We start from the raw sequence: 8,364 nt of genomic DNA, 5'->3' as shown, positions 1-8,364 counted from the left end.
CAACAAAATCGCTAGGGATTTTGAGACAAGGAACTGGGAAGGTGTGCACTTGAACGCACAATCGCTTCAATACACTTTGATTGCCACCATAATGAAACAGCTACTTCTACAGCCCAAACGCTTTTTCATAAAGCATTAGGAGATTGTCACAAAAAAATCAAACAAAGAACCTAATAAAATTTTTAGTGCGCCGAGTTATGAACATGAGATTAAAAAACATCAGAACAAGACCCCTCGCTTGCTTTTAGTTTTGTCATTCCTGCCTGTAACTATCGTAGTTAATACCCACTCGGCCTGATTTATCTTTTTATGTTTCTTGGCTTTTCACTCAATTTCGCTGAATAATTATTATTTTTTGCACTTGGTCATTCTAAGTCAATGTGAATTTCGCTTAAGTAATCTAGCCATTCTCATCTTTTTCGAGTCAATATTAGTCGTCTAGGACATTATGAATTTCAGTGGCTATCGGCAAGCCCAGATAGGATCTGAGAGCAGAGGCGCAGTCTAAGGAATAGCCTCATATATATCCACCTGTATTCGTCGTGTCGCAGTTCCCCGTGAACAACCTCGTTTTTGGCTGCTTGCCTCCGTATGCCCCCATGTGCTATTTTTGTACTCCCTGTCTATTGTAACCTCTTTTCAGATATGTGTTCTATGCTTTGAAATGTTTTTTCAGCATAATGCTTATGTACTCGTATGGTTACTTTCCAAATTATTCCGTAACAACTTGACTCCATATATTTCACACTGTTTGTTTTTACACTTTTCTATTGCACATTCTCTGGCTTGAGATCAGCGAAACACAGCTACCGAGCGACCATTACCCTCCTATTCCTTAACCGCAAGAGGTACGCTGAACGCGTTAGTAAAATCACAGTTTGACGTGTTCTTTCCTTTCTTCTTCTGCACCTCTTTGAGCTGCTCGTCGTTTTGGTGGGTGACGTGTAGATAATGCAGAGAGACGGAGGACGCCTAACTTGAACTAACGGATGAAATAGGTTTATAAACAACAAGCACACAGAGTACAAAATAGTCATTATGAAGACATGGAGCCAACTATACTACAACTACAATTAATTGGTCAGCTATGCTCAGCGCCATGAACAACAAGACAATAGAGCTCATAGCGCTACAATCCTGGCTTCGCTAACCTTGGGACTGCCTGGTACCGGCGTCGAAGCCGCACCAATAACAGGCAATTGCATCATGGCGAGCTATCAAATAACAGCTACCGAACCTTCGAGAAAAGGGAAGGGGTGTTATGAGAGAACACGAACACCACAGCTCTACGGCCCACACTAGAAAGACCTCGAATTCTCAACAAGCTGTTGTCTGCGTGCGTAGCTATCTGAAGGACACGTTGTGAGGAGGCCCGGTTCCCTGCGGTGGGATGCATACTATGGTGGCTTTGCCTTCTAGCTGGTGCTAAAATTGGGAACGCTCTTGAGGCTCCCGCTGGGATCCGTCGACGAGGTTGAAGGTGTGCAGCGTCGCTGCCGAGATTGCGTAATCGGCCCTGCTTCCTTCTGGAGGCCTCTAGATCACGTCTATGGCGGGCGCCCGGACAGTAGTAAATGACAACCGCGGCGTTGTAACGCATAATTGTGTCTGAGAGCGCTAATCAAACGCGCTACCCTGAACAGGATGCTTAATACACTGCAGCATGCAGGGGGGAGAAAAAGTTAAAAGGGGTTTACGAATTGGTTGTAAATAGTGTTTCCAAGTACTGCGTTGCCGTGAAGAACAGCCCTGCAATTCGAAATTCAGGATCCGTTTGAATTAAACATCCCTTATTTTTAAGTGATTGGACCATAGTGACAAAGACGCTCGTGATAAGGTACTGACTGCTCAAGAAGAAGCCTAACGAGCGTTTATAATAGTGCCTTCCTTTTAAGGCGAAATGCTTTTTGTCTATTGAGGTGGAAACGGATGTTATCAGAGCCTGGTATTGAGGGCAATTGAATGAGCTTTGGCCTGCATGTATAAACATTGTGCGCCCGAATTGTGTTGTCCTTCAATAATAATAAAGCATATCAATGCCAGCACTCGAACCACCATAGTTCCGTGTTTCATCCAAATGGCTAAAGGCACACTGTATCTCAGCAAATTGAGGGGAAGCAACACTCTCGGAAGTTCCTTGCACATAGCAGCAGGCATTACCAACACACCAGCAGCGCTCAGCGTTTGGCCGATTTGGGAACAAAACATCGTCGTCGTCGGCGTGCGAGACGCCGAAATAATAAAAAAGATCCTCGCAATTCAAGAACTTGAACTAGGGGACACAGCACACGCAGTGTACTCCTATCTCCGACCCTCTAACGACACAAGTAAATGAGTAATACAGGTGGATCATAGGGTTTTCAACGAAGACATGATGGAAGCGATTCTCTGCCTGGGCACATCAGTGGTGAACGTGAAAAAAATAGGTTCCTCTAACGTAGCGGCGTCACTTTTTTGAAAGAAGAAATGTCCCTTTTCATGTCTTTTACTATGGTCTATACAAGGAAACAACACCAGCCTGTTTACTGTGCGGGAAGCTTGGACACTGAGCGGATATCTGCCCTTGCCCTGAGCAGTCACGATGTCCGCTGTGCGGTCAGGACGATAATCAAGATCCCATGACTGCCAACCCAAGTGCACGGTGTGCGAATGCCAAAATTCCATGGGGTCGAATCAATGCAAGTACTGAACGTCCCAACCAGATAAATCCAAGACAGGTCAACACAGTTACCAGTCCAGGGCCAAGTTCCGAGACCGGTCCAGCTGCATGAGGCACATCGAGCAGCGGGGACCGACTGACCCAACAGGCTCAGTCAAACAGCAGCATCTCAGCACCACACGGCTCACGGCCATAAAGCAAAGGACCTGGTCCTACCGACAAGGCGTCGCACCCCACCGGCAGTCGTCCAGCTGAGAAGACAACGGGACCCCACTACTAGAAGCAGCGCGACGATGGCAAGGTGAGCTGGGCACATGTAGCTGCCTCCTCCCCCGAAGCGTTGGCTTACAAACAACTTAAAGCAGAGATCGAGAAACTAAAGTCAGAAAATAAAAACTAAAAGAGCAAGCAGGCATCGCAGCCAAACCGAACAACACATTACCTCCATTACGCAACAGGCATGTCCGATGGAGGAGGACAAGGAAGAAGAACACCCTCCGCAACCACAGCAGCTAAATACTAGCACCCTCGAGAGGCAAACTGCACTAGAGACGCCATAGCAGGCGCCAATGCGGCATGTACCATACAGACCCATCAATGTTCAAAGCATCACTTGAAGCAATGTTATGCCCTGAAACCCACTCCCTCATGTAATACCCCTTCAATGGGGCCTTTGAGGCTGAAATAAATAAATAAATGGCAGCAGTACCGCAGGCACCCATGCCGCAATATACCGAGAACATCCAAACACAGGACGGCATTACCCGCCTAGAAAACACAGTCCAAGGTTTCATGGAGAATAAATTACAAATTATGATCCAGACAACAATCAAAAGCATGTTAGAATCAGTCATCAAGTCCATGATGGAAAAATTTAACCAGTTCTATCAGGATGCAAGCGCACGAGATTAGAATTGACTGCAAAATTAAGGAATTTTCGAATGTTTCTCACAACAAGGGCAAAAAACTAGAGGGCAAATATGAAATCGTCACCTAGTCATTCCTGAACTTGATAAAGAACCTGAAGATGCACCACAGGATCAGACACACCTTTCTAATCCTCAACATTGCGCCACAACCAAGACCTAAACTCACAATCCTACAATTCAACTGTAGGCGACTAAAGCGTAAGAGGGAAACATTACAACACTACATAGAATCCTATTCTATTGCGCCTCAAATAATAGCTCTGCAAGAAGTGAATATGAAGGCTAAGATCAGAGGATACTCAACACATCTAACAAACCACTCGATATGCATTGTGGTCCACAAATCATGTACAGCAGTCACTGTAGACCTTGATCTACACAGCGACATTGAATATACCTTCATAAAGTTGCTACTACAACACCGAAACAGAAAGTGCAACTATACACTCAATATATACAGTCGCCTAAAACAGCGCCACGTAGCCTTCGACGCTATCTTTCTCAAAGAACTAAGAGAAGCTCAAACAGCTGCCGTAGCATTATTCGGAGACTTTAACGCTTATAGCTCCTTATGGGGATATCCAAAGGAAGACACTAAAGGGAGGAAACTAGCTTCTGCCATCGCTGAGATGGCACTTACCTTACTTATTGACCCGCAGCGCCCGACTCGAACGTTATTGGTTCACGCAGGATAGAAGGCTCGATTTTTTTAGCTTACGCTCGAGCAATCCTGCTGCAAGCCGTCAAGAATAAACCTGACTTGAAACGTAGAGAAAACTATTAAGTGCTGTAACAAAACTAACCACTCATTTATTTCCAAAACAGCTTCTCGCTTGAACAAATTATCGTTCGGCGTTAATATAGACAGCTCTATTCAAACAATCTGCATTAACATATTGACATCGGGTTTTTTGTTTACTTAAAACTTGTCAGTTCTTGTTATACACACGGCAGAACTTGTTCTAGCGGCACGTAAATCTGTGTGTCATATGCTCTTTCAGTAATAGGTTGGTTTAATGTGTACTATCCCCACTCCCATATGAGCTTTAGACAGGTCTGCAGCATATGCAAAAATAATAAAATGACTGAATGAATGAAAGATACCTTGTTCCAAATTCGTTTCATATTTCTTCCTTAACTAGTACAACAACCCTCCTAAATATATTTTCGCCAATATCAACTGCAAAAAATATATCAGCTTACTTCTGTCGTTTTACTATTCCGCACTGTTTAGGGAAGAGGCTCGCATTCATTATTACCCACAAGGTGTGTAATACCCACAAGATCTATAAGTAAACGTGCTATAAGTAAACGTTCGGCAAATGTCATGGCTATCAAAATGTTCGCTATTTGTGCAAAATTCGAAGCAAGGATTAGCTGATTTTGCTTTTCTTCTTCTAATTAAGGATATAAAATTTGATTTATTTCTAGCAGTTTCCTTTTAGCTGCAAATTAGGAATGGTTATTAACGTTGGATCTGAAAGCACGCAAAGACGTTTCCTTACCTTTCATTGATCGGCTTGTTTCGGCGCATATTATGAAAAAGGGAAGCAGGGCAAACGGATTGACCTGTGCATTTAGGTATGCTTTCATCTAAGGAGAATAAGGCACTAGCACATTTCTTGCTACACGTTTAACTGTGAGCTGAATGCGCAGGTTGATTGAGTGTGAGTGTTGCAAAACGATGAATTCGGTTCAAAATATTGTTGCGAAGGGGGCTCCCGTTGAGGTTCGCGCCGATTCTTCAGCAGCTGAGCACAGAAACGGGTCTTGCGGACGCTGGGGGACGACTACGGCCAAAGACAGCGAAGCGGCGGCGACGGCTACGTAGTGAACCTCTGTTTCCTGCTGCGACGGCCAAGCCTCCCCCTCCTTTTCTCCTTCGGGACGGAGGCGAGCTGCCCTTTCGGGCGTTAATCCCCCTTGGCGCCCATGGCGGCGACAGCAGGGAACCTATCCTTGTGTTCAATGGACCAGACGCGGGTCACCGAGCAGCCTTAACTCCGCTCGCCGAGTTCTCGAAGTAGGCGGGTGACCTTGCAATTACGCGGGAGAAATGACCGCCACCAACGGACGTCATCGCGGGCTGTTTCGCCCTGGTGCAGGACCTCCACCACCAGCACAACATCGTCATCGACACCAGAGAAATTCGGCTTCGCCACCGAAATATGAGAGGAGGTTCGAGCACCACCCTCGGCAGTGGGCGGCACACCGAGTGATCTCTTGTGCCCCACTGATTAGAGTACATCGATTGAACTTTGTTCTCCAGCTAGGGAAGTGGGGATACTCTACCGTATTTAAGCGGGGGAAATTGTCTCCACGGGCAGCTCTGGTTTCTTCATCTTACCTGTAAATATTCCATCATGTAAAAAGTGTATGAAACGTTCTTCTTCGCCTCTCCCCCCTGGCTGCTCTTCTTCTTTCTCCTGCGTCTCGGCTCCCCGTGGTCCCACTGTGGTGAAGCCTAGGCCCCAAGCCCCGATCACATTAACATGTACACTCGAACATGAGCACCCATTTCTCATTTTTTTATCATTCTCTAACAAGCGTCAAAGGTGAGAGCGACAGCCGAATTGTTTACGGGCTTATGGAAAGGGTCATCCGCCTTCTGGCCCAAATATATCTTTATTGCATCGTCGATAATTGTTCTCAGGTTGCAAATAAAATAGTATCGCTGCATTTGCTGCAAAACGCTCTCAGGCAGAAACAAAACATAGTGGTATATTGCAGCTTCTTTACTATTCGGTTAGGCAGAGGAAAATACAGAAGAAAACAATTTTATGAGGACCTGTATACGGCATACAGTGGTCTATAATATGATAAAAGCTTAGTCTTGAGGGTTTTTAAGGTAAAACAATCCCCTTGCAACTGGTGAGGAGTGTTTTTTTATGAGCCGGTTATGGGAGACATTTTTCATGGCTTCGCGTGTCACAGCTCCTCACTTTTTGTCATGAGTTCCGTGTAGACAATATTATTTGTTCTGAAAAAGAAATACGTTGAGCCATTTTGGGTGGGGTGGTGTTTGACGTCCAAAAGCAACTCAGGCTCTACACTCATCTGGGCCTTTGTCTTCGGATAACGTCTCTAAAGTAGCCTTTGTTCCAAGCACTTTTATAAAACACGCCGGCGCCCTAGCTATATAAGTAGCGCGGCCAGACAAGAACAATAGCGACATTGAGTATCTCATTGCAGAAAGTCCACAAACGCAGTGCAATGCCATTGTAGCCATTGATTCTTCGCTCCCAAGAGAAGCTGAACATTGCAGCTTTGTTCGCCAGTTTTTGCGACAATTTACTTGCTCAGATCTGTTTTTATTTTGTTTTATTACTATAATACTAATATTTTTAAGTATAAATATGCACAGCGAGTTGTAGTCATCCATAGCAGCAGTTCTGATGTTTTCTTTGTAGAACGGGCACTAACAATTAACAAATATAGATTAGATAAAGTTTTTACCAACCCTACACAACGTTGTACAAAAACAGGAGAACTTTCCAGCCGGAAAACTGCGAAACTCTGCAAAATATGACCTAATGCTGCGGAATTCTACAGTATCCTCACATATTTCTATATATTCACCGTAATGTTTGTAGTTATGTACAGTTTTTGTTGTTCGATATAACATTTTCGTTATAACTATATCGTTTGTGATGTTACGACAGAAAGTTTTGCGGTCACAATTACCTATCAAGCACTGCTCGGAGATTGTTTTACGATAAAAGAAAGTTTTCTGCAGTGTTGTTTCTACTGGCCTAATGCGAAATAGAGCATCTGCATTGCAGGTATATCGTTTTCAAAATTGCTTATCGCTATGCCACCGCGCTGTGTATCTCAACATGACGGCCGTGAACTAGGGAGAAAGCCGAAGCCTGATTTTTGGCCTATACCGCTCGTTATCAGTGAAGGTAGAAAGCAGCCGCGGCGTCTGCACAAAACACCAAATGTATGTAAATAATTATTGTCCTCCACAGCGACGTGTTTTGTAGAGCCCATTATAGCACTCGCTGGCGACCCCAACTGTGTCCTTGACGGCAGCTGCCAGGGCCACATTTTCGCTTCATGCGGTCTCATTGTCAGCCACAAAATGGCATACGTCGGGATAACGTGGGCAACAGCAGGCTATGCTAAATCGCGAATTTCGAAATCACAGTGCTTACGTGGCTGATGTGATGCCATTTTCACTCCCTATTTTGTACATCTGATTCGGCACTGATCAGCTTTGTTCTGAGGCCTAAATGGATGTAGATTTGACTTTACGGTAACGCGTATATGTACGGTGCACATTAGGCTCACCGGTGTCTTTGGAATTTACACTTCACGCTAGAAATTTCGCGGCAATTTTGTTCAGTCAGCATAAGCTCTAGATTTCAAAAAATAAAACTGTAAGTGCTGCTGAAAGAGCTCGCGTGAATTCAACCGCTACTTCTGTACTGGTGGCTTTGTAACATTTGCCAGTTAATGAATGAGTTGACGCGGATGATATTCTGACCCAATTGACTGGAGATAAGCTTTGTTTTGGAAAGCGGCAGGAGTTCTTAGCTGTAGAAGCATAGAGTGCTTGGAAAAACGTCTATATTCTTGTTGTCTCACAGACGTTTTTTTGGGGGGTCCCTGCAACGCTCTTCCGCTACGCTTTAGCTTGCCTGCTACACTTTAGGTGAATTCTTTATGTCACGCAGATACCAAATTAAAAACACCAACAGGAATAGGTGCTCTTGAAGAAGAGTTATTAAGAAATGAATTTTCAATATATGAGCACGGCTAAAATTACCCACG

The sequence above is a fragment of the Amblyomma maculatum genome, chromosome 11, assembly GCF_055883805.1.
Source record: "Amblyomma maculatum isolate TAMU_Amacu chromosome 11, ASM5588380v1, whole genome shotgun sequence".
Taxonomy (NCBI): domain Eukaryota; kingdom Metazoa; phylum Arthropoda; class Arachnida; order Ixodida; family Ixodidae; genus Amblyomma; species Amblyomma maculatum.
The sequence above is the reverse complement of the archived record's forward strand: the minus strand, read 5'-3'. Positions refer to the sequence as shown.